The sequence below is a fragment of the Mustela erminea genome, chromosome 11 (genome assembly GCF_009829155.1).
Source record: "Mustela erminea isolate mMusErm1 chromosome 11, mMusErm1.Pri, whole genome shotgun sequence".
NCBI classification, from domain to species: Eukaryota; Metazoa; Chordata; class Mammalia; order Carnivora; family Mustelidae; genus Mustela; species Mustela erminea.
The window spans coordinates 1,107,365-1,133,918 of record NC_045624.1 but is presented as its reverse complement, the minus strand read 5'-3'; the positions used below and the strand labels follow the sequence as shown (position 1 = coordinate 1,133,918).

The 26,554-nt window shown below is 60.3% G+C and overlaps 1 protein-coding gene and 1 pseudogene across 6 annotated transcripts in view; one reads left to right on the top strand and one right to left on the bottom strand.

Moving 5' to 3' along the window:
• The window catches only part of PTPRN2 (protein tyrosine phosphatase receptor type N2), a 709,963-nt gene that overhangs the window by 102,727 nt on the left and 580,682 nt on the right, over positions 1 to 26,554 (bottom strand). The gene's annotated exons all lie outside the window — the stretch shown is intronic.
• LOC116568537 lies at positions 1,504 to 2,877 on the top strand (annotated as a pseudogene).

Below are 26,554 nucleotides of genomic sequence, written 5' to 3'. Positions count from 1 at the left end.
TACTCCCACTCAACCACTGCCACCTGCAACTCCTTGAATTTAGGATGTAAAATACTGCGGAAGCTGTGACTTAAGATAAATGTGACCACAGAGACAATTTGCGGAGTTGCTCTTAGGAATTAGAAACTACAGACGTTGTCCTGACCTATTTAAAGTATTTTGATCTGTGCTCATAAGTGACGGTGCATGGGGCTTTCTTTACATTGTCTTCTGAGCCATTTATGGCAAAATATCTTCAAAACTTTTTTTCTTTAGCTGTCCATGTGGTAAGCTTAAAAGGAAAGAGAGAGAGAGAAAAGAGAACATTTTATGCCCGGACTTGGTTTTGAGAACTAAGGCAGCCACACAAACACAAAACTTCATGGTAACAAATATTTGGGGACCAGTAGCAACAGTGTGCGTTTTCCAAGCCTGTGAACCGTTAACAGCAGCACCCCATGCCCAAGCCACTGACTTCAATTTTAAACCACACTTGCATCCAAAACTTATGGTCACAGGCATTTAATTTCATTACTGGGAAACTTCTAATCTGTGCATGTTTTCATTGTTTCCTTCCAAGGACTTGGTTTTGCAAACCCAGCTTCACCCTGTGCCCCTTGACCTGTGACTGCCCCAATCCCTTTGCCTGTAAAATTTAGAATTCGATTTTAGAAGCTATTAATGAGTTGCTTTAATGAATCTGTCTTTGCTTTCCCAGATGAAAAATTTTAGAATTATTTGGGAATTTTGTGCTCGATTTACTAAAATGGACTTACTAAAATGTGGTAACTATGTAAAGCCGCTCGAAAATGTTCATAGTTTTCAGGCTATGGGAATGACCAAACTTAAAAATATGGGGGAGGGCAGTGTCTTAAAATATTTTAAAAGTATTTTTTTTAAAGCTGTTAACTGAACTATTTTTAATTTGGAATTTGCCACAGAATTCTCATAAATGAGAGAAGTCAGGCGGAAATAATCATGTATTAATTCTCTGCATTACAAAATCTTTTCAGAAGCTATTATCAGAGCAAGAGGCATTTCGGTCTGAATCCAGGGTGGAAGAAATCCTTTGTGCAAGTGAAAGCCATTGTTCGTAGCACAGATGAAATTGTACTTGCAAATCTGCCATTCAAGTAGCCAAAAAAAAAAAAAAAAAAAAAAAAAGCCTATATAGGCTAGAGAAAAGAATGTCCAAGAAATAATTATTCTTAAATGAAAATAAGTGGGGATACCCTGTTTGAAAATAAGCCACTTGTTTATTTTTTTCTGGCATAGACACAGAAATAAATATGCGAAAGATAATAAATTATCTATTTACCAGCTTTAAGTGCTCCTAGAACATCCGTTTTGGGGAACTCCTCTGTTTTAAGATGTCGTGGAAGATTTACGGCATTTACGTTTAAAGGGAGAAGGCTACCCCGTGTGAACTGATTTTTGGCAGAGCTGGGTCCATCGCAAACTGTCTCGGGGAGAACAGAGGCCGAGCAGCTGAGAGCAGACCGGGCAGGACCGCTCCCCCAGAGAAATCCTGCCACAGCCTCCGTTCAGAGTCTCCACCTGCGTCCTCACTGCAGACGGACTCACACTCGGCCAACACACTTGATGCGCCCGCTCCCGACCGTGTTTTCTGCGTGCAAATCGGTCCCCGAGGCCTGCTCTGACACGCGCACTCGCCTCCTGGTCAGGTCAGGTGTTTCCCCGGACGCCGAGGTCTGGAAGAAGGAGCTCTCCCCGCCAGAGCCAAACCCTCTCCAGGACCGGAGCCCCCCACCCTCCTCCTCCTCCGCCGAGGCGGAGAGGCTCCATCCTGCGCTCGCCCGGCTCGCGGTCAGGACCCCGCCGTGGCGCTCGCTCCTTGGGGCGCAGGTCTGTTTCGGGGCTCCCGCCTGGCTGGACCCGCCGCGGGCTTTCTCACCTCCCCGGCCGGGTCCCCGGCTCCCTCGCTTGCAGGAGCCCGCGTGTGTCCAAAAGGTTCGGCCGGAGCGCGGGACAGGCCGCAGCGCCCGGGGCAAGGGCTCCTGGGGCCCGCGAGTACTCACAGTACTGAGCGGCTTCCAAGAGGTCCGGCCCCCTTCCCCGAGGGGACAATGCCATGGCCCAGCCTCCCCGCAGCAAAGCGCGTGGGCCGCGGGCACCGGTTGAGGTCCCCAACGACGCCCGCCGCCATCCACCCGGGACCGCAAGGCTGCCCGCGCACGTCTCTGCGGTGCTCCCCCCGCCACGGCCGCCCCCTTCTCGGGAGCCAAATGGGTGTGCTTGGCTGGGTGGGGGGCGTTTCCTCTCGGGTTGATAAAAAGGAGCGAGCTTCCCTCCCCCTCCCGCACACAAACCCTAACCTCCCCGCACTTTCCCTCGCCTCTAAATTCGGGGAGCGCTGACTGGGCAGAGACCACGTGGACACGCTGCGCCCGAGACCCCAGGCGGAGAGGCTCCGGCGGCCGAACAGGGACCGCGGTCTGCGGATTCGGCTGGGGACCGGGAACGCAGCGCGGGAGCACGCGCAGGGGCAGGGGGCCGGCGGCAAGGCCGGAGCTGCAGGGCCAGCCCGCGGGGACCTGCGCGGGGACGGTGCTCGCTGCCCTCGAGGAGGCTGAGACGCCTCGCTGCGTTTCGGGGCCTTGGCGACTGTGACGGAGAAGCCCCCAACCGTCCAGCGTGCAGCGCGGCCAGGCCAGCGCACTGGGGACACAAAAGGGCGGGAGACTCTTTCCGGCCCCCCAGCCAGTTCTGCGGTGGTCTCAACCCCTCCTTTGGGGTCCGCCTGACCGCCTCGAGTGGGACTTCTCTAGAACCTGGAAGGAGGCCACGGTTCGGAGCCGCACAGGCAGCGAAGGCAGGCAGGAAACCAAGTCCCTCCTTCCGAAGTTTCTCTCCGCGAGCGCGCGGCCGCCTCGCCTCGGGGGGCCGAGAAAGCGCAGGTTCCGTCTGGGGGAGGGGAGACGGCCGCTCCGACGCGCTTCTCCAACGGGCCGGGGTGGGGGTGCTCGAAAGATCCTGCGATCTCACCCGCGGCCCCACCTGCCCCTCGCTGGCTCCTCCCCGCGCATCCATCCCCAGCCCCTTTCCCGAAACACCCCGAAGGCGAAGGCGCGCTCCCGGACCGAGAGAAGGCAGTCAAGAGCGCCCCAAAATGGGCTGGAGGAAAACATCCCCGCGCTGGCTCCCCTCCATTCTGGCTGCTCATCCGCAGCTTCCGCTCCTTTCCCCACACCCCTGCCCATCAGCGTGCGCCCCACCCCCCCACTCCCCACGCCCCTCTCTCTCCACGGTCTGAACTGCCCGGTGCCTGCGGAAAGTCCAAGAGCGAGGGCCCCAGCGCAGCCCTGCTGGTGTCCAGGGGGCCCCGGGGGGTGGTGGGACATCTGCCACCCCTCTCAATCACCACCAGCCGGGTCACCCTGGGATGTCCAACCCAAACCCACTGGGGGGATGACCTCAGACCTCTCCCGCCAGCCAGGGGCTTTGACAGGTGTCCTGCCTCGAGTCTGAGTCGGCCCCTGCACTGGGCTTTCCGACGTCCAGGTTGCCCTCCAAGCCCCCACGCGCACCCTCCCCCCTCCCCAAGCTCTGGTTCCGCGCCCTGCCACCTACCCGCCCGGCGGTGCCCTCGGTGGATCCCTCCTGCTTCCTCCCTCCCCCACCCCAGCCCCTCTCCTTTCTCCTGCAACCGTGCCGGTGCCCGCGCCCCGGCCCCGAGCTCCCGGTTACCTGCGGAGGGGCCGGTGCCCAGCGCCCAAGCCGGAGAGGCGGGCGGCGTGCGCCGGGCCGAACAGCTTCGGGGCGCGGCGGCCGCGGGCAGCTGCGGCGCCATCACCACCGCTCGTCGTTTCCCTGCGCCTGAGCCACAGACGAGCGGGTCCATCCCGCTTCTGACCACAAACTTCTCGGGAGGCCGGCGTAGACAAAGGTGCCGTGCGCTGTGGCTCCAGCGGCGGCTGCGGCACCGGCTCGGAGCCCGCGGGCGCCGGCAGCTCTGCGCGGTCGCTCCGCGGGGCTGGGAGCGCGCCGCTCTGGCCCGGCCCCCGAGGCGAGGCGCTCGGGGCCGGGGCGCGGCGAGGACGGGCGCGGGGCCGACGCGGGACAGTCCCCGCAGGGCCACCGGCCGCGCGCGCAGCTCCATCCAGCGCGGCCGCCGCGCCCCGCCTTATATCCGGCCCGGCGCGCACCCGGCCGGCGGCGGCGCGGCTCGCGGCCCAGCCACCGGTTGCTATAGCGATGTCCCCCCCCCACATGTTGCTGACAGCAATTGGCTAAGGGGCCGCGGCTCTCCGAACACCCTCTCCCGCCCGAGACTATGAATGGACATCGGCTTTGTCAGTCATTGGTCCAGCGCCCGGGCCCTCGCAGCTCTTTCTCCACAGCCGCCTCCCTTCCACCGCCCGAGTGCACTTCCAACCCGGCAAGTTCAGGGGAGCGCCCAGCGGAGAGGGGGCCGCGGCAGGGACGGCCAACCCGCGTGGCCTGACTGCGACCTCTGCTAGCGGAAGGGTGGGGGTGTCAAAACTCTGCAAGAGGAAAATATATGGCAAATTGTTCTTCTGAGTTAGTTTTCCCACTTTTGCGATGGGGGGGGGCTTTTGCTTTTGCTCCCCATCGGAGCAGACCAGTTACGCTGGCACAACAAGCCAGTGAATGCCTCGCTGACCCTCCCCCTTTTATTCTCGAGCGTTTGGTCTCCAGCTCGCGTACAAAGCGCATTGCCCGGCGCGGGAAGGACTGAGAACCCAGCCACCACTTCACCCAGGCGAGCTGCAGGTCTCCAGACCTGAAGCTGGCCTGAGGCGGCAGTGACACCGTGGAGTCCATCTGCCTTCTTGCCTCCCCGGGTCAAAGGCTCGGCCGGGACCACGGCCTCGGAGGCAAATGGAGCGCAGGGGGTAGGGGCGTCGCAGGGCTGCCCTCCAGTCGCCCGCTGTCCCCGAGCTCCCTGACCCTGCTGGAGTCTGGGGCGCGACCAGGCCTGCTGGGCCCTGTGATTGGCCTCCCGCAGCCTCTCGGCCCTTCTCCTCATCCCGCACGTTTTTCTCTCCGAGCCCTGCCCCCCCCCCCCAGCTACAGGTTGGGGCACCCCGGTGCACTCCGCCCCAGGCGAGCAGCAGCGAACCGGGAGCTGAAACCCAACATCTGTGTGTACAATGCGATCTCCGAGGCCCACAGCTGCAGGAACAAGAGGAAGAAAGAAAGGAGCGGGGAGACCTTGTCACATGCAGATGACGGTCTGCGCGGGGCTCTTTAGTTTCTCCTTTTCTGGAAACCCCGGCGCCCTCCTCCCAGACCCCTCTCCCACTGCCTCACCATTGTTCCTGCGCTCGGGACAGCTGGAGACGGCGGCGCAAGCCGAGCAGGGCGGCCCCTTCTAACCCGAGGCCCCTCCCACCCCACAGCCGGCGCCCCCACTCCGGCCCCTCCAGGGCAAAGCGCACCCCCCACCCCCAGTCCCCGCCGGCCTGCCCGGGAGGAGCTTGCACCGCGGCCCCTCTCCACGCCTCCGCTCAGGCGCTGCCCCCAAGACGTGCCCGGCCCTCACTCTTCTCTCGGGGAGCCGCCTGGGCGGGGGCTCAGGGGAAGGGGTCGTCCACAGACGTGAGTCGAGCGCCTGCTTGCCTCTAAAAGTCTTCTAAGGACTCGCTTCCAATGACCAAGGCCTACCCCGAATTCTGCTTTGATTTGGTATTTGCAGTGGCCGGGAGCCCCAGGGCAAAGAGGTGACGCCTCCATTAACCGCTCCCGCAGGCCCAGGTGGCGGAGCTCCGCGCGGGCCAGGGCGTGGGACCTTCAAGAAGCGCGGGGGGACAAGGAGGTCCGGCGGAGGCCCAAGGGGGAGACCTGGGCTTCTCTTCAGTTACCCACCCCGCCGTGTACCCCGAGCCTCCATACACCCAATAGGTCGAGAGGCGGTAAATCACCCCGTAGGGCCTGCAAACGGCTCCCCGCCCAGCCAACTCGAGGGGGCTCGGCGGTTGGCCCTTCCCTCCGCCTGCCCCGCTGGGCATGGGGTAGTCCTGGCCTAGCGCCCTGAGCCCCGCGCCGCGCCTTGGTTCACTCTCTGCGGGTCCTCCTCGGGCAAAGACCTGAGCGGTGGAGGTCCTGTCCCTCCTCGCTGTCCTCCTCGGGGCGTGGGCCCACCCGGGAGCCCCGGCCTCGGCCTACTGCTCCAGCCTCTGGGGCGACCCCTGGCCCGGCGCGGGGAGGGAAAGAGGAGCGGAGGGGTTGCAGGCAGGGGCCGAGGCGGCGGGAGGGCCCGGAAGCTCCGGCGGGGCGAGAGGGGAGGTCGGCGGAGAGGGAGCGCCGGCAGGGAAGGGAGGCCTGGAGGAGGGGACCTGTCGCCCTCAGCCTCTCTGGTAACCGGCCTCTCCATGGCAACGGCTTGCGCGCGCACGCCTGTGTGTGTGTGTGTGTGTGTGTGTGTGTGTGTGTGCGCGCGCGCGTGCAGAGTTCCTGCGCCTCCCCAGTCCTGGGTGGGGGTCTCAGAAGGGGGGGCGGACGGCAGGGAAGGCCCCTCCGGGACCAGACGCCGGCCTCCAAGGTGCCGGGGTCGCCGCGCGGGGCACCGGGCGGGGCGCGGGGTGGCGGGGAAGCTCTCAGGCCCGGCGCTTGGCGGAGCGGCTCCAGGGCGCTCGGCCTTCGTCGCCGGGGTCGGCCCGCGGCGGTCTCCGGGCCCCGGGACCTCGGCAGAGTGACGCTGACCACGCGTCTACCGGAGACTCAGAGCGCGGCGGGGAGGACTCGCGCCGGGAGACCGTGGCGGCTGCGCCCGCGTCCTAGGCCCGCAGGAGCCCGGGCAGCCGCCGGGACCCGCGCGCAGGCTGGGGGAGCGCCCGGCCGGGCTCGCTGGGGCGGGAGGGGAACCCGCGCCGGCTCCCAGTCCGCCGCCAGGCGCACGGGGGCTCCGGGAACCCGCCGCTGGCCCGGCCACGCGCGCCGCAGGCCGGGCGGGCCCCGAGGACGCGGCCGCCGCCACCCCCCACGCCGGCCGCCCCGGGCGGACACGCCCCCTCGCCTTCCTCCCCGCCAGCGCCGGGAGCCACGAGCCCGCGTGGGGGATCCCGGGGCGTCCAGCCCCTCGGGCGGCGAGGTGGCCGGCGCCCCAGGCGGCCACCCCGGCTCTGCCGCGGCGAGGGCAGGTGCCCGGCTGCGTCCCGCAGGGGCCCTAGGGGGGCCGGAGTGTGGGCGACCCCGGGGCAAGCTGGAGCCGGGCCGGGGCGCAGCTCCAAGCCAGCCAGACTGTCGCTTACACACATGACAGGACATGGTCAGTAAGTACAGATGCATTTATTTTACGTGGCTACTTGCTCCCTTGTCCCCGAGGCTGCACTTCCAACATCGAAGCACCACAGTCCCGATTTAATCTGAATTTAATGACCCACCTGTCTCTCGAGCTTTCGGAAGCACGAGGGGCCGCGGGTACGACCCCAGCCCCTCCGGCCACTCGGTAGGTGGTTCGATGGGCCTGGAGCCCGGGACGCGGGGGCCGAGTGGGGCAGCGGGTTTCCTCCCGGACGCCTGGCCGCGCGCGCACAGGGCAGGGCGCTCTTTCGGGTCCGGCTCCTCCGCCCCTCCCCCCGCCGCCCCTCCCCCAGGGTTCGCCGACTTCAAGCCCGGCTGGTTAACCCGCCGGCGGAGCTGACGGCCCAGGAGCTCGGGACCGAGAGAGAGAGAGAGAGAGAGAGAGAGAGAGAGAGAGAGAGAGAGTGTGTGTGAGTGTGTGAGTGTGAGTGTGTGAGTGTGAGTGTGTGTGTGAGTGTGTGTGAGTGTGAGGAGCTGATCTTTTAGTCTAGTGTTTCAGAAACTGATCAATTAACCCACCAGATTTTCATTCCCTTTTCCTTAGTTTAAAATCCTTTCTTATTTCCAGGGCAGGCAGGAAAAATGTATCTTTTAATTCCTGAAAATGCTTTGGGAAAGTGTCTTTTCAGTAATGTGAGACTAGAGTCAGCAAGTATGATGTTAGGTGTTTTTGTTTTTTTTGGTCATGAGAGCTTAGATCTCATTTAATAATAAATTTCAATTCTCGGTTTCAGGGACATTTACAGAGAAAACTTTTCAGCGTGATGAGAATGTTTTGAGAGTTTTGAGAGACCCATTCATGGCGGTCATTTATCCATGAAAAGTGAGCACCTTATTCAGACAGAAGTCAGGGTTGTTTGGCTGATGAATAAAAAATATAGGATATGTAAAATTCTCCAAGATCTACCAAAGATCTACACAATATAGTTTGAAATGATTTGTGACTCTGCAAAGACTTCTTTAAAAGATCAGTTCACATTTGTTATGTGTAAAACCTAATGTTCTGTGATTAAAAAAAAGAAACTCATTTTCAATTTAGGAAACACCAAGTTATTGAACTATTGCATATCACATATTGAAGTGATTAGGATAAATTTCCAATGTATGAAATTATCAAAGAAAATGTATTTTTAAACAAAATAGAGAAAGACTGTCACGGAAAACAGGATTATTATAAAGTAAAACAACACCTAGTTCAGGAATTTAAAAAAATATGGATAGAAAATGATAAAAAAAAATACACCTTCTGGGATACCTGTTTAATTTCAGAAAATCTAAACCAATTTTGTTTTGAAAATAAAACAATAATTTGTAATAATGGTATTTGTAATAATGGTATACAAACTATATTTAAAATACTTCTGATTTGTAAATCCATTTATAAAAGTGACTTTAAATTATAAAAATGGTACTAGGTCTCTTTGAATATTATCATATGTGCATATGGTATTTTCATACATAGTAGAATGTTGACATAAATTTCAAAAATATCAATGAGTGAATTTTGAAAAGCACGATGTTTTGATTGGTCAACTGCCTTGTGAAACAGTGATTGGCCTTGCGGTAATTTAAAAAAGAAGATACTTGCATAGGTAAGATTCCAGATTGAAATTAATTGTCAGTAAAGAGCTATTTTCAAGGACCATATCTGTAAAGCTTTAGACACTACTGATAAGTCCTTATTTGTCATGAAAGAAGACACATGCTCTATGGAGAGAAACCCTGGGTGCGACCGTGTGACACCCCCGCCCCCCACGCTAGAGGCCAGGACAAGCGAATTCGGCAACTGGATAGTCTTTTAGAGAAGGCTTTGTTGCATTCCTTACGTTACCAGCTTGAAGAAATTCCTATAAAGTTGTTGCCCTCACTTTAAAATTGAGAGGCCCTGAGAAATAGTAAAATTATTGGTTCAAATATTTTACCTTCTTTCAAGAAAAAAAATGTGAATTCTGTACTCTAAACAGAAAAATACAGTCTTTTGGGGGGGGTTGAAAAATAATTACCAAATTACTCAGCTTTTGTTATCCGTTCTCATGCTGGCTCACATTGACTTAGAAGCTTCAAAATCCAAAAATAGGAATACTTTTACGAAATAGAGTTGGTACCCTCTCCAGTGGCCTGATAGGAAACTATTTTACGAAGAACAAAAAAATGTACTTTAGTCAAAGAAATTTGTTCCTGAAGGGCTGGTTAACAAATATGTAGGGAGTTTCAGGCTTCCTCTTCCCAACTTTGAGATGACAGCCCCATAAGAAGAAGAACCTCCCCCGAGACTTAAGGAGGTTCTCCTCGAGGGATCTGGCAGCCCGGCTGCTCCCAGGGACAGGTATTTGCAGACAGGCGGCCTCCCTGCAGGTTAATCTGGTGTTTATCCTCCAGGTTCTAGAATCTAGAAAGTGAATCACTTTCAGTGTACTTCCTTGGAAAGATCGACCCTCGGTTCTTTGGACAACACCACCATGAAACACAGGTTTACCGGTCGGCGCTCGCGGACTTGGTCTATGCGTGATGAGAGTTTATTCTTCACGAAATTCAGCTAAAATTCCTTAGAGTGCATGTTTGTAGGAATGACTCATTTTGTGAACAAGAACCTAACCTGTTTGCCATCATCTCTGATGACAGAAACAAAATGCTGTTGTGGAGAATACCCAGCTTTACTCTGTTTTTCAGCCAAAAACTGTTCCATAAATTCTGTCAGTTGCATGCTACTGGTCCATATAATTGGAAACCGTTTTTCCTTGAATTAGTTTGGAATTAAAAGTAGAACAACAGTTGAAGCAATGTTTACTGCACATTTATATCATTCAGCTTTGCGCCGTTTGCATATACTTTGAAGAAAAACTCTGAGGTCAGTTTTTCTGTGTGGAGTTGGGCTCGGGTTAAATGACGGAGCAGCCCAGCCTGACAGCACTTGCCTTGGTGTCTGGAGTCTCTAGAAGAGGGTCACTGTAGAGGGTCGGTGTTTCCTGATTGCGTATTACAACTATGTGTGCATGCGTTTAGCTCTCACGGGGACACGAGGGCTAGAAGCAGCTGGTTGCTTTTCCTTCTTGACATAAAGTGGACCAATCCCAGAAGGTTCAAGGTTGGCCCATCGGGCTCCAAAAAACTCGGTAAGGGAACTTCAGAATTCCATATGAATTCAGCCCCGGCGACAAAACAGCCAACTGAATGAAAACTAGTCCTGTCCTCTCTATAGATGCATGGCACTGCAGCTAGGGTGGTCCGGACTTAGCAGGTAATCTTCAGTCTGACTTTAAATTCTTATAAACCTATCTGATCCGTGGATCCTGCTGTCTTTCGGTTCAAACACTTTAGAAGCTTACTGTATGTTCACTCCAGCCTTCTTCCATCGTATCTAAAATTCCCACTTAGACGTATCTGGAATCCGCCCAAACGAAACTAGAAATCTAGTCTTACATGTTCTAATGATGTTTTACTTCTCGCCCCTCCAAACTCTATTACTTAACCGGATCACTCCATTTCATCATTCTTATCTCCGATGGCTCTTGAGTATTTTATTTTTATTTCTTCTCAGAGAGCGAGCGAGCGGCACGCACGCCGGCGGGGGACGGGGAGAGGAGGAGCGAGGGGGCATCTCCAGCAGACCCCCCGCTGACACAGAGCCCGACACGGGGCTCGATGGCCCGACCCCGAGATCAGGACCTGAGCAGAAATTGAGAGTCGGACACTCAACAGCCTGAGACACCCAGGCGCCCCTCTTGAGAATTAAAAAAATAAAATAAAATAAGCCTTTAAAGAAAGATCACTTCCTACCACTAAGAATATTTCCTGAGAGGCCATTTCGCAGGAGTGATGGCCCACGTGCGGCAAGCCATGACGGCCTGGCGGGAAGAAGGGGGCAGCCTCTCCAGGACTTCCTGTGGTCTCGCCGTGAGCAGACGATCCCCGTTACCCTTCGTCTCGGGCCTTCTCAGACCTGAATGTCCACCTCCTTTGTGGCCGCGCTGGAACCTTCCCTGCCCTTTGCCCTCCACTGGTCAGTTCCTGTTGCTCTGGGGCCACGACCGGTCTGCCCGTACCCGTGGTCCCCCCGTCCATGCTGGCTTGCCTGGGGGCCATCCTGGTCTCCTCGGAGTCCCCATCCCGATCCACTGGACCGAGCGCCTTGCTCTCACTACCAACCCCACCAAGCCTTCCTCAGGTCACCCGGAGGCGGGCTCCCCTTTCTCCCGCCAGCGCCGCACCCGAGCCCGCTTCTAGAGCACCCCTGCTCCTCGGCGTCCTACCCTGGGAGCCCCGGCCGGCCGGCCGCTGTGGGGCCGCCCTCGGCTCTCATGCAGGGGAAGCCGAGCCCTTGGGCTTCCTGGCTCAGAGTCTTTCCCTCACCCGAAACCGAACACCTCATCCCTTGCCTTCAGAGTACTTGAATGTTCCAGGCTTGTCGTCCTCTCCCACATGTGCACACGCACCCTGACCCCGGCGCACGCACCACCTGCACACAAGCGAACCGTTCCCTCTCTCATACACACACCCTACATGCACAGACCCACCGTGGCATTCTCCCCCAACGCACGTGTACCGTGTCCTGTGGCCCCCGCGTCGTCCCACGGCACCTGCCGTCAACCTGCATGTGAGCACGACCTCGCACACGAGCCACGTCTCGCTCAGGCACACACGCCGTCTCACACGTGAGCACAGACCATCACGCACACACACAGTCAACACAGAATGTCCACACACAGCACACACAGCACATACCTTTGTGCCCATCACCTCACACACACCTCTCACGCACATGGGACACACATGTGCGAACTTTTGCACGTGTGGAGATGAGAACGAGTTTCCTGACTGCGGCTGCTGTGCCGTGGGCCCCATTTGCCACGTTTCGGTGCCCGGTCCAGAGAAACTCACACGGACACCTCACGGCTCGTGCACACTCATTCGCGGCTTTGCAGACGACAGAACCAGGCTGAGCCCCAGGCCAGTGGGTGCCGGGACCTTGCCAGCCACACACACATAGTCTGGGGGAGAATCGGTTTCTGCCTCGGCCTTGCGGGAGCACCAGGGAAGCCGTGAGCAGCTCCGGGACAGGCTGTGCCCTTGCGTCCCGTTGAGACCCTCCAAGCGCCCCCCCAAAATAGCAGCAGCTCTTCTTACTCAGGTAACAACTTAGTAATAATAATTGTGTTGGCAAAAAGACACCTGGCTTTTATTCTCTGTATCGGTTCTACACGTATGTGGTTTTAAGAACCGATCTCTGTCGAATGAATGCAACTGTAGGTGCCACCCAGGAAACACACTTGTGCCGTCCACTCCACGTCACCAACGCCTCGTGCCCCTGCCCTGCCGAGCCAGCCTGCGGAGTGGCCACTGCTGGAGCCGCATCTCTGGGAGGTGGAGCTCGTCCACGAGATGAGGGTGGGGTGTCCAGAGGAAATCCGAGGAGCCCTTACACCTCGAGCTGCTATTCTGTTTTTATTTTTATTTTTTTAAAGATTTTATTACTTGTCAGAGAGAGACAGCACAAGCGGGGGGGCACCAGGCAGAGGGAGACGCAGGCTCCCCGCTGAGCACGGAGCCCGACGCGGGACTCGCTCCCAGGACCCAAGACCATGACCTGAGCCGGAGGCAGACGCTTCTCCGACGGAGCCCCCAGGCACCTCTCGAGCTGTTATTTTGTAATAAGGCGGTCCTGAGGGACGGCTGGTGATGGAACTCTTTGTGCTTTAAACGAAAATTAAGGAAAAGAATTTAACAGCTTTTACATTCCGAATCTATCACAGAAAGTCTGGAAAATGGGGGAACCCCAAATAGTCCTAAGTTCGGCTTGTGGCAGAGCAACTGGGCTAATCTGGAGGTGCGGGTCGCAGCGGATGGGGCGGTAGGTCGGCCTGAGCGGGCTGGGCCGGGCGGTGGGTCCCACGGATGGAAGGCGCCCGGTGACAGAGGTCCGTCCCAGGATTCCGTCCCAGAGCTCTCCCTGCGGGAAGCCGGCCTCGTGCGGTCTGTAACCGACTATCCTTGCCGTGTGTGCTCCGGCGCTCTTCCCACGGACGCGCACGGGAATTCTGTTTCCAGACAAACGCTGACGCTGTCCTTTAACACACACAGTTCCGTAATCAACATACGAGGGAAAAGGTTTTCCCCATTACAGGGAGCACGCGCGCGTGCACACATTCCTGTTGAGGATCCGAGTCCGCCGGTCTCGAGGAGGGTCCGACCCCTGCTGGGGGGGGGGGCTGGGGGGGCCCTGCAGGGGGACTCTGCACCTGCGGGTCCAGCACCTCCTCGGGGGACGGGGCGCCTGCCCAGCGAGAAGGACAAGCCACACGCAGACCTCCCGGGAGAGCGCGGGACCCTGCGGGACCTGGCGTCTGGCGCGGTGGGGACACTTGGAGATTTCTGCGGCCCACTCTGTCCCTGTTGCGCTTCCCAGAGCAGAGTCGTGTTGGTTTGGAATTGAGACACGCGACTCCGGAGTACACCCCCACGCCCCACCCCTGCGCCAGCGGTGGAGGAACAGCAGGGCGCAGCGCCAGCACGCGGTGAGGGCTCACACCGCCGGCCTCCCCATCGGGCATGTGTCCGACCAGGCGCGGGGGAACCAGACAGCTCTCGTGCCTCCTCACGTCCAGACGTGGGGCCTCCGCGTCTTCAGCCTGGTGCCCCGAGCCGCCCGGCGTTCCCAGGGACCCTGCCTCGCCTCCGCTGACACAGGGCCGATCGGCCTTATGGACTCACGGGGGGCCGTGCTCACCCGACGGCGATGGGCTGCGGCGATTAGAAACAGCCGTGCCCAACCGTGTGACAGCAGCCGTGCTCGGTCTCGCGCACAGCACCCCCAGCCACGCACGACGCCTCCTCGAACAGCATCAGAGGGAGACCCTCTGCCTCTCAAAACGAGCGTCGAGAGATCTGACACCTTTGATTTTTATCCTCAAATGAAAACCCTATGGTTACCCAGTTTCAGCAAATGTCACCCAAAAGGTGGTGGGACCACCTACACTACCTAAGAAACCACGAGGGAAGTGGCGGGTCACCAACGGCCGGGCTCCTGGGGAGGAGGCCACAGGGGACGGGCTCCCCCTGAGAACCGGTCCTCCCCGCACGCTCGCACCGCGGATGTGGCTCCTTGTGGGGAAAGGCGTGTCTCCCCGTCACCTGACGCTCCTCTTTCTTGCCCTTCGGAGCGGGCTAGGGAGGGGCCCGGCCTTCCTCCACACACCACGGAGACCAGCCCGGGGCTCCCGTGGTGCAGGCAGCGGTCACCAACCACAAGGACCGGGCCGCGGCCCTGGCAGATGGCGGGCAGATGACAGAGCCCTCCCGGGCCGGCTTTCGGCCGAGCTGGGAGCTGGGAGTCCCTGAGATGGGGAAGCTCATCACCTTCAGTTCCCCCCTTGAGTGGCCACAGCCCGGGCGGGCCCCACATGCGCTCGGGGTGGTGTGAAACCGCACACGTGCCCCAAGGGAGCTCTCTGCCTGCACACGTCTTACAGCCATTCGGTCTCTGCGTTTAACGGAACCAGGAAGGTGGCTCGTGACTGTAATTCTCTCTGTGGGACTTTCCAGTGCATAAACCAAAGAATGCAATATAATCACCCACAGACACCCTTTCTTTATCCTGCGTATCAGGCAGAAGACGGGCCACGGCCGACACTTAGGAACACACCGGGTAGGGCTCGATGCAAGTACCCCAGGAGCTCGAAACATTCTCGCACTCAGTTTGCTCTGCCGGCGTCCGGCGCTCCCGCCTCGTCTGACAGAGACTGTCCCCTGCCGGCGACACCCTTCCCGGGCAGGGGGAGTCCACCTGGGCCCAGAGGCCGCCGTCCCGTCCCTCCCCAGCAGGTGCGAGACTGTCAGAGCAACTGTGGCCCCCACTCCCCTGGTGGGCGGCGCCGCGTGCCCCGGGGACACACAGTCTGGCGCTGCTCCGGCTGCTTCCAGCCACACGTGACCGTCCCGCGGCCTCGGCTTGCAGGAGGCGGCGAGCTCGGCCTTACGGTGAGTGGGACACCGCCGCATACACCTTCCGTGCAGAATACGGGAGCGCTGTCCGCAAGGAGCCGCTTACTTCTGTTTCCAAGAAAACCGCAAACAAGGCTTCGGCCTCTGACCCTCATTCCGCACCCCCCGCCCCCGCCCAAAGTAAGGAAAGCCTGGGCCCCGCGAGGAAGCGTGCAGACTGGGAAGGGGCCCGCAGTGGACGCCGTGGCTAGATCCGTCAGCCGTCCCGGAGCTGCAGGGACACAGAGCTTCAAGCGGGTTCCTCCCTGCAGGCAGCCACGTGCGCCGGGAGCCCAGGGATTAACACACCTGCTCCAAGAGCCCGGGGCCCCCATGCTGCTCGGATTCACCCTGATGTGCAGGGACTTTGGGCGTCCCCCAGGGCAGGACACCGCCACCTCTCAGTGGCCTGGGATGTGCTGAAAAGCTAGACTTCAGGGACGGACCTGGAAGCCCAGTGCGGCAGGTCACCGCAAACGGGCCCCCCGACGTCCCACTGGGTGCCCCAGCTTCAGCACCGCTACCCGCGTGTGGGAGGGAGCGGCGTTACCGGGCCGTGAGCCTGTGTCCGAGCGGTCCCTTACTCGCCCTCCGCTGGGAGCCGGCTCTGGGGGCCGGGACGAGGAGGCCGTGGCCTGCCAAAGACCTCTGCCTCCCCAAAGGCTCCGCTGGCGGCCAGGGCTGGCCTGCACCACTGCCGGGTCCCAGACCTTGGCACAGACGTACGGCACTCTCCCGAGGCCACAGGGCGGGGGCCTGAGTCCTGGCGGAGACCTCGGGGAGGAGTCCCAGTCAGGCTGCTGGAGGAACCCGCAAGCCCACGCCCAAGCCCACCGGGAAGCGAAGATCCTGGAGGAAAGGAGATGCCCTTCGGCCTGTCTCCGGGGACGCGGCCAGTGTTCTGTGGGCGAACTGCCAAACGGGGGCGAGAAACAAGACTCCCACTTCCAGCCTCACTCCCGGATTGACCGGATTAAACTCCCTCTTACCAGCACTTCTCTGAGACTAGTCAGCGCTGGTAACCACATCCCCCGAAACAGGAAGCCAAGAGTACTTTTACTCTACTTGACTCGATCGTCAGCCGTTTGTTGACATTTTGTCCACGATCTCTCGTGGGTAAGAGAAATGTCCAGTCGTCTGGAACAATGTAGCGCTGTTTTCAGCAACAGAGTTCACACTTCCCACCCCTCGAGTTCACACTTCCCACCCCTCGAGTTCACACTTCCCACCCCTCGAGTTCACACTTCCCACCCCTCGTCCTGCTTCCGCTTTGCACGTGAATTACAGGTATGTGGGGGCGGGGGGGGCTAGGTGTGCGGTACAGAGACCTAGAGGGGTTGGGACCCAAACCCGGGCCATCTGACGCCACGTTTCCTGAGGCCACCTATCCAGAGCTGGGGCTCGACGCAGGTGGGAGTGTCGGGTCCTCCCTCCGCTACGTGGGGGCAACGCGGGGGTTCCTGTGCACGTGGGCGCGTGTGAGCGTGTGAGCGTGTGTGGCAGTCAGCCTGTGCCCCCTCCCTGGGGCATTTGCGGCTGGAGGGGAGGTGCTGCTGGTGTCCGGGGGGGGGAGGGTGCTACTTACACCCCACAGGGCCCAGGGTGTCCCCACGGACACCCGCTCAGCCCCCGGAGCGCTGCTGTCAAGGCAGAGTGCGGGGGATCAGGAAACTGGGACCTGGGGGCCGTGTGCGGCCAGGGCTGCGGGGCCGTCCTGCCCACAGAGCTTCAGGTCTCCAGGCCTCCGTTCCCTCCCACGGCCTCACGGGCTGCTGGATCTCACCTTTTCGGAAGCGCACCATCATCTGTCTACATCCCCGTCTGTGCACTCTCCGCGGCACCCCAGTCCCTTGGGAGACCCCGTCCAGTGAGGCAGTTGGGTTATTCCTGGAAAGCCCCAAACACTAGAGAGCAGGTATTTACGGCCCTGAAATAAGGCTCTTTTATTTGGGCTCCTTGCGATCCTTCTGCCCGCTGGAGCCAGCAGGAGGCCATTCCCTTGGCCAGGACGGGCCGCTTGATGCCGTGAGGCCACTGATCCCACCCTACCTCCTCTACCTTCCCTCGGCCACATTGCCCTGGGCAGGCCCTCTCGTCTGTCCTCGGTTCTGACGTTCCTCCGGCTTTGGGCTGCCATGTGATGGCAAAGCCTAGAGCTGCGGGCAATCCCACGGGGGCCAGGTCGCCCGAGTCCCCGGCCGTGACCTCCGTCGGCTGCACGCCACAGGCCTGGCAGATGGCACGCTCAGGGCACAGTTTTCTCCTACTTTTACCATTTTATCTTCACTTTGGTTCACCTCACTCTTTTAAGAGAGGCCTTAAATCCTTCCTGGCCAGAGCAGGGTGGAGATCAGGTCCGCGAGCGCCCAGCTCCCAAGGCCCAGCCGGCCCCAGAGGTGCGGCCGCAGAACGAGGCAGGGTGCGCGGGGGCCTGCCTGCCGGGTGCCCCCGCTGCTCCCCACGTACGCCAGGAGGGGAGGTCGTTTGTGGGCGCTCCGAACTTCCTGTTTTGTTTCAAGTAAAAGTCAGGCCTCTGGGTTATTTACGTAAAATTTCTCAACTTCGGAAACACCGAGCTGCTTTGAGTGTGCACGCTGGGGTGGGTCCTCAGAACCGCCCTGACCCTTTGCGACCGCGTGCCTGTGCCTGCTCTCCTGGTGACCCCGAGGTGCGGGCACCGGCCAGACTCAGACGTGGTCTCACCGGCCTGCGGCACATGGCCCTCCTGGCCTTCCAGGGGTGACTGCCCTTCACGGAGGAGGCAGTAGCGGCCTCCTACGTCTTAGAGGAAAGAACTGAGAAGATCAAACTCCACATTTTGGGGTGTGTAAGTCCAAGAAGGCATCAAAGCATTCCTCTGACCTTGCTCCTGGCACCCAGACGGTGGCCGTCCCCAGGGGAGCCAGCAACCTCCTGTCTTTATTTCTGAGTCATTTCATAAAGGCTATCACAAGGCTATGAAACGTAAACGTGGAAGGTGAGATGTTTAGAAACCTGTGTTCACGATGGATTTTGACTGAGATGCTCTGGACTCGGGGTGGCCATGTTCACGAGCTGGACAGTGCTGTCCGTCATGCACACTCGAATCGCATTCCCTCCCGGCCCCAGGCTGGCCCGGGGATAGGCCCGCCAGCCACGCGGCCCCCCGTCCCACGAGCCTGGGCTGTGACCACAGGCGGCTCTGGGAGCTGAGCTGGCAGTCCTGAGAGACACGTGTCCCCTTGCCTGGGGACTAGGAGAAGGACAGCCGGCGAGGCTTAGAAATAGAAAGACTCATGAATTTAGAAATTGTGGTACATAATTGCTATTGAGTACAACTTCAAACTATTTTCTTCCTCGGAAAATCAATATCCTACAACCGCGAGAAAACCAGCGTCAGCCCTGAGAGGAGCGCCCACAGACAAACGGCGAGCACGCCCTGGGAGCCAGTTTCCCATGGAAACACATCACCAAGCCCGGCGCGTTTCTCCTCAAAATATTCTGTCCAGCTTTCCAGTGATACTCTCTGGTGTCTTCTGTGTCACCTTCATCCCGAATGAATGAAGTTTCATTTTGCTTAAGAGGATCTTTCTCAAGAAGAGCCTCACATGCAGGCAGGTGGGGAGAGACACACGTGGGAAAAGCCAGGGTGGCGGCCGGTGACACGGGCTACGCGGGACGTGTGAGCCGTGCAGGGTCCCACAGAAGGGTCCTGGTGGGGGGGGGTCCCCTGGAAACCCCAGGTAGCCCAGCCAAGGGAGGCATGAGGCCCTGGGGAGGGGGAGGGAGGTGGGGCGGGCGGCGGCTGGGGGGAACCAGGGGTGAGGCTGCCGCAGGCCCCTCCCTCCCCCCCTGCAGGGCCCTGTGCACTCTCAGCTCTGCGGGCCATGGGTTTGACCGTAACTCGTGACCTTTCTGCGGACATCCCAGGGCACGAGTCTGGAAAGGATCTGCTGGCCTGACCACCCTGAACCTCGGCCGCTCTGGGACCAGGCCGCCCGCGCTCAGCAGAGAGAGGGCTGGTGGGCGACCCCTGCAGATGTGCCAGAGCCAGGGCTGCCGGGGAGAAGGGGGCCTCTGCAGACCGGGGGCCCAAGCGCTTGGGAGAACGTTTCTCCTTGACGGTGCCAAGGGGGCTGGACGCGGGCCTCCCGTCTCAGCTGCGGCGTGATCACGTCCTGGCGGGAAACGAGCGGGGGCACTCCAGGAAGGCCAGGGACCCCGGGGTGCTGAAGTCAGGAGTGGAAACTCAGCGGTGCCCGGAGAGCGGTCTTCATGCGCTCGGGGGTTAAACACTCAGATTTTCTTTTCTTTTCTTATCTTCTTTTTTTCTTTCTTTCCAACCTAAACCAATCTGAGATACAAACTTCCTCCAAAACCGGGAATGAAAAACAAAACCCCAGGAGCCTGCGTGGACTAAACAGACAGCCCTGTGGCCTCCGGCCTTGGCAAAAGCTGCTCCGGGTGGGGGCGGGGGTGTGTGTGTGTGGCAGCTGGGGGGAGAGAGGTCTCCTGCTGGGGACACACGGACCCACGACCCCTGCACAGAAACACCCAGAAATCAGAGCTATGGTCCAGAGCGCCATCAGTATGGAGACATGTAGACAGATACACACACCTGTGTCTGCGTCTGTAAAAACACTCGGGTCGTTTGACGCCTGCCACATGCTGGCACCACTGGAGGGCTCGGAAGAGAGCCTGCTCCTGGCTCTGAGCCGGTGTGCGGGCAGTCTCCGTGGCCGTGGGGGTTGGCTGTCCTGGGCTTGGACTGAATGTGGGCATGGAGATCCCCAGCAGCCCGGGCCACAGTCGACCATCACAGGCTCCCAGGGGCGCGTGGGCTCAAAGGACCCACTGGCTGGCTCCAGGCCCAGGTGACGCGGGACCGTGGGGTCAAGCTCAGACCCGCGTGTGGGGCCAGCGCCTTCCCTGGATGGTGGGAAAGCCCCTGGCCACGGCTGCTCGAGGCCTGGGGTCTCTTTCCTTAGAAGGGCCGGGCAAGCATCACTGAGCTTGAACGTGTCCACGTGCTTCCTGCTGACCCCGCACCCCCTCACCCCTGCTACGGACCCTTCTGGAGCGCAGGGCAGGTATTCATCACCACCGTGGCGGCCAGACTTTTCACTACAGAAGACGATTAATCGCTCGCTGCCACTGCGTGACTTAAGGGTGTTAATATGAAGCCGTTTGTCACTGTTCCTCCGAGAGACTGTGGGGCGCACGCCGCCACTTCATTTCTGTCCACGCCGGCGGCCACAGGCTGTTCCCACTGCCTGGCAGGGCCGCGCTGCCCAGACTTCTCTGTGGGCGACTTCGCCTTTGTCACTGCTTATCAGGTCCCTGTGTAATCTCTCCCAAGCCCTACGCAGAGCGAGGGAGAGAGCAGCAAAGAACAAATCTGCCGTGAATGTGGGATTTGGGGAGGGCGATAGAATCAGACGAATCTGAATGAACCTGGCAAATAAATGTAGAGTTTTTCAACGATCAGCTAATTCTACTGATAATCACTTACAGAGACCATTTTAGAAACAACTCATTTTCTCTGCTTTCACGTACGCTCCGTAAAACAAGAGGTTAACAAAAGCATTCTTTGCACGCTCACTTTCTCAGAAGGCACGGACCAGCGAGAAGCTAAAAGGTTGTTCAAGGTGGCCCCACAGGTGCGTGCGGGACACACGGAGTGGTTTCTCCCACAGCTCCCGGCGTCGGCCTCGACGGCCCCCGGATTCTTCTCAACTACCGTCTGGTGACAGCGGCAAGCTGTCTGGCCGCTTTGAGTCTGGCCAGCGGTCTCTGACGGGCCTGTCCGACGCACGGCTCCTGCGTCCTCCAGCGGGAAGGCCCGTGTCCAGCCGTCCACCTTCCTGTCCCGGCGTCCGCCCCGTGGGGTGCGGCTCTGGGCCTCGTGGCCCTGTAGCTCCTCCCCGCAGCTCCACAGAGGGGACCCCCCAGTCACACCCATCTGGGTGCCTCCTTCTTGCCTGACGGCGCATGTCCCCCGAAGGCCCGTCGGGTACACGTTTCCCCAGGAAACCGTCCTCAGTGTCTTGCCTTCTGGAAGTCGCCACCTGTTTCCCTCATTCCTCAGTCTGACCGGATGGAGCGGCACCTCGCCGGCGCCCCCCAGAAGGGAGCCCATCAACTCATGCATCTTACCGATTTCTTATTGATGAGGCGTGAGGCGCTGTGCCAGCCCTGTGGGGCCCGGAAAGACGCGACACGGGCGTCTACCCAGGGAGGCGGGCGTGGGGCTGTCACGGTCAGCGACCCCGACGGACGGGAAGTTGTAGGAGATGCTATGAGCAACCACATTCCTTAGGAACTTTGAGCAAAGAGTTACCCCTCGTCTCGGAGGACAGACAGTCCTTCATACAGCAATCTCTTTCCAGCCTCGTGGTGCTGCCGGGGCCACCCCCGGACAGTCCCGGGGGCGAGCAGGCCAGGCTCCCGTGTGCGTCCTTGTGCCGCCCTCGGTCCAGTGCTGGGCGCTCCCTCCCCATCCATTCGGAGATCGAGCGGAGATGCAGAACACACTTGTGAACGTCTCTCCACCGACAAAAGCAGACACACCCCGTGTTGCTGTTACGGGGCGAGATGCACCTCCTCCAAGCGAAGATGCAGGTTGAAGGTCCAAGTCCTGTGTGATGCCCTGAGTTCGTGTCCCCCCAAGGTTCATGGATGGACACCCTCACCCCCAGGGTGGCCGTGCGGGGAGGTGGGTCCTTCGGGGGCTGATGAGGTCAGGAGGTGGAGCTCGTGCAGGGAACCAGTGTCCTAAGAGAGACGCCTGCCACCGGCTGGGAACACAGCCGGAAGTGTGAACTCCGAACCAGAAAGTGGGCTCTCACCAGACGCCACACCTCTTGGTGCCTTGGTCTTGGACTTCCAGCCTCCGGAACTGCGAGAAGTAAATGTTTGTCGTTGAAGCCCCAAGCCTGTGCCCAAACAGACTGAGACTCCCGAGCCCCTTAGGATGTGACCTCATCTGGAGTAAGGTTGCTGCCGATGTAACCAGTGAAGATCGGGTCACAGGACAGGCTCCTGATCCGGAGGACGTGACGCATGTCCTCACAAGAGCACAGCCCTGTGAAGACAGAGGGGGCCGGGGGGCCGCGCGAGGACCGGGCCGGGAGCGCAGGGCTGCAGCTACGAGCCAAGGAGCGCCAGGGACGGCCGCCCACCCACAGCTGGGACACACACCGGGAGGGTCCTTCCCCACAGACACAGGAAAGGAGTGGGTCTGTCTTCCCCAAGGAGACACGAAAAGGGGCTTGACGTCACCTGTTGTCACAGGGAAACGCCAACCGGAACCACACGGAGACGCCGCCTCACTCCCGTCAGCATGGCTGTCCTCAAAAACACAGGAGACAGCAGGCGTTGGCGAGGATGTGCCAAAAGGGGACCCCACGGGCACTGCCGGTGGGAGGGCGACCTGGAGCCGCCACTCTGGAGAGCCGAGCGGAGACCCCTCCGAACGGCCAAGATACAGCTGCCGCGCTACCAGGCCGTCCCACCCCTGGGCGGTTGCCCACAGGAACGGAAACGGGAATCGGGAAGACAGACCTGCACCCCGTCCATCGCTGCCTACTCTCAACAGCGAGGACGCGGAGACAAGCAGTGTCCACCGACGGTGAGTGGACAGGAGGGCGGGCTGTGTACCAGTCCAGAGGGTTATCACTCAGCCATCAAGAGGAAGGAAACCTTGCCATCTGCAGTGACACGGACGGACCTCGAGAGCGTTACGCTCAGTGAAGTAAGTCGGAGAGAAAGACCAAATACTGTGGGATCTCTCTCGTATGCGGAATCTAAAAGAAGTCGCACTCACAGCGGCGGTAGAATGGCGGTTGCCGGGGGCCGGCGGGAGAGGGTGGGAACGGGGCGATGTCGGTCAGAAGGCGTGAACGTCCTTGTTGAGCAAGTCCGGGGGGTCACGCACACCGGTGACGGCCGTTCACAATACGCCGTTAGAGACTCCGAAGTCGCTAAGAGGGCAAATCTTAGATGATCTTGACGCAAAAGCAAAAAACCGCAAAGGATCATCTAGAACTTGAAGGAGAGCACGGCCTTGCTGACCCCCTGACTTCAGACTTCCAGCGTGCGGACCGTGAGAGACTGTGTGCGCACGTGTGTGTATGGACATGTTTGTGTTTGTGCATGTGTGAACATATGTTCGCACACGTACATTTGTGCGACACATGCGTGTGTTTGCAAATGCGTGTGTGTACACGTCTCTGCGTGTGTGTGTGTGCGGGTCTGTCTTTACCCGCCGGGTCGGCAGTGGCGGCCGCGGCAGCCCCAGGAGCCTGGAGCAGGCCCAGGGCAGCTCAGGACGCGCCCACCCGTGAAGTGATTTTGCGACCTGCGCGCTCGCGGTCGGCAGAGAATCCGGAGGAAGAGTCAGCGGGAATTCACGCACGGCTCGGGGCTGGGAGTCCTAACTGAAAATGAGAGGCTGAGGGAAGCGTGCCCCCTGCCAAGAAATTTCTCTGGTTTGAAAAGCTCACGGGAGAAAAGTGAAGAAAGAATCCTCAAAAAAAAGCAGGAAATATTCTGTTTTTTAGAACACTGACTCCGTTTTGGCCAAGAAAAGTGAACTCGAGCCGCGATTCTGCTGGCAGAGCTCCGTGTGGGTTGCAGCGGGCTTTGAAAATGGTGAGCACGCTGGGTGGGGGACGCCGGCACCCTGGCTGCCTGCGGCTCCGCCCCACGCGGGCCAGCCCCTCCCGGCCCTCCCGCGGCCCGGCCGGAGACGCGCGTCTGCAAGAAAGCGGGGCTCCGGCTTGAACGCTCTCCGCCACGGCCGGGCACGCTCCTGCGGCTGCGCCGCGTCGGCCTCTCATGCCTTAGCTGGGCCCGCGGACGCGGGGGTTCCACTCAGGGCCCCCCACCCCTGGGCTGCCACCATGACAGGCTCTGGGCCTGAAGCAGGAGCTTTGGAGGCAGGTCTTCAGAGACCCCCGCGGCTGGCACTGCAGGCCACCCCCACGCTCTCCGCGCCCAGAGCGAGGAGCTACCACGGGACGCTGGCGTGAGCTCTGTTGCCCCCAGAGGAGCTGCCCGCAGTCTTGACCGCGTTCTGCCCACGTCCCAGGCTCACGTGGCAGCTGCTTCCCAAGGACCAAGTTCGGCAAGGTAGCCTCTTTGTTTCCCTGTGCCAGGGACCCTTCCCCGAAGCCTCGCGGCCTGATGCTGTCACGTGGAGACAGAGCTGTCCTACTACATCCCGGTGGCAGCGGCTGTCCCGGCCCTGGACGGAAACGTGGATTCCGGGGCACGGGAGAGCTGTGGCCAGGACTGTGCTCCGGATTCCGAAGTCGTGTGGCCCTCCCCCACCATCAGCCTGTCCGGACACGGTCCCACGTGGCCCCTGCTGCGTGGCCTCGCCACCCGCCCGCTGCCTTGCCTACGGCACCGTGCGCCAAAGTCCTCGCGGCCCGGAACCCCACATGCCCGTGAGCACGCACTGCGGCCCCACAGGACCGGCCACCAGCTCCTGGAGCAGGTCCCATGCCCTTCAGGTCCCTTTGTGGGGACAAAACTAAGGACACCAGAAAATGGTGGGAATTCTCTCCTTTTTGTAGTAGAAATTATCACAGATGACGGAGAAGCGGGAAAGCCAACCCTGTCACCCACCGTCCCCGCAGAGCTGAGACACGGACTTCGGGTCTTGCTGGGGACGCGCCCACGCCTGGAACGGCGGGCAGGCCGGTGTGCGGCCCGTGGCTGGGAGGCATTTCTCAAGCGTCTCAGGTAGAGGCCCCAAGAGAGAGCCCTGTCTGCTCCAGGAGGGAGCCCCGGCGGGGGTGTGGGGAGCAGGGTGCACACGTGACCAAGACTGTGACCGTGAGGCTGCTGCTCTCCCCGGGCTCATGCTCAGGGGCTGGCCGGGGAGTAGCTAGGAAACCTTCTGCCACCACAGTCCCCTCACCCCAGGCCTGCCGCCTGGCGCCCCAGGCCGCCCCTTCCTGTTCCCGCAGCACACACGCCCACCTGCTTCTGGAAGCGCAGACGGGGCTGAGGGGCAGAGGGGCAGAGCACATCCGCGGAGGCCGCAGGCTCGGGGAAGCAGGGATCCACCCGCCCTTCCTCACCTGACCTTTGTGGCTTCCCTCTGGACACCTCCTTCCCATCTGTGGGCCAGGAACGCAGCCCTCTGAGGGCAGGGGGGTGCCCCCACGAGGAGGGCCTGCCTGGAGCCCGCTGGGACGTGGAGAAAGGTACGGACGCTGTGGCACCAAGAAGGGGAAGGGGACGAGCCGGGGGGTGGGGAGGGACACTGCTGCGGTGCAGGTCTCTGAGCGTCGAGAGCCAGTGTGAGCAGGAGGAGGACCGGCCAGGCCCCACGGGATAAGACGGGGTCTCTGGGGTGGGTGGGTGCGGGCGCTAAGCCACGAGGCAGGACGGCAGGTCGGGAAACGTGTGTGTCCGCGTCAGCCGCACGCGCCTGCGTGCCCAAGGGAGGGGAGTGTGGGGTCGCCCGTGTCCGGCAGGGAGCGGCCCGGGCTGTGCAAGGCGGCCGGGGAAGACGTGGAGGAGCCGGAGTCTGAGACGTGCGGACGGGACAGCGGGGCTTGTGCCCACGGGGCAGGGGTGCGGCGGGAGCCGTGACGGGCCGCGGGGAGGGAGCGCCCCTCTGGGACCCGCCCGGGGGTGGGCCAGACGCCCTTTTCGGGCTTGACAGGCCCTGGCCGGCTGCTGGGTAGACAGCCCCGAGTCACGGCTCTGCTCCACACGCGAACCTTTCCTGCGCCTACAACACGCTTCCCAGACACGCTTCCACCGGCTGCACACACGGTGCGCCTCGAGGGCCTCCGGAAACCGAGCTTTCTCTGATTCAGACGGCCACCCCGCTCCGGTTAACGAGGGGCGATTTGCTGGAAGTTCAAAGTTGAACCGAGGGACGTTCGGAAACGCTCTGTAGAGACGGGCTCCCTCAGTCAAGCGGGAAAGCGGGCTTCGGGGACGCGGGGCTGTGCCAGGACACGGGGGTCCCAGCGAGCAGACAGCGGATCCCCGCTCCGTCCCGGTCCTCGGGCTCCCTATGTCTTGCGGGCCACACGCCTCCCCCGGTGCCCCTACAGAGCTCGTGGCGCTGTCGCCCTGACCCAGCCACTCACAGGGTGGCGCCGCTCCCCAACCTGCCCTAGGAGGCCCCTGACCTTTGCCCTCCTTCCGACGTCCAGCGGTCACCACAGCCGGCAGCTTTTTGTCCCCAGACAGCTTTTCCGGCCTCCATTCCTGCTGCCACGAACTCGGGCCTCCGTGTCTCCTGGCTTGAGCGCCGGGCTGCCTGCTCCCCGGTCCCCCAGGCCTGGATGGTTCATGTCGGTGC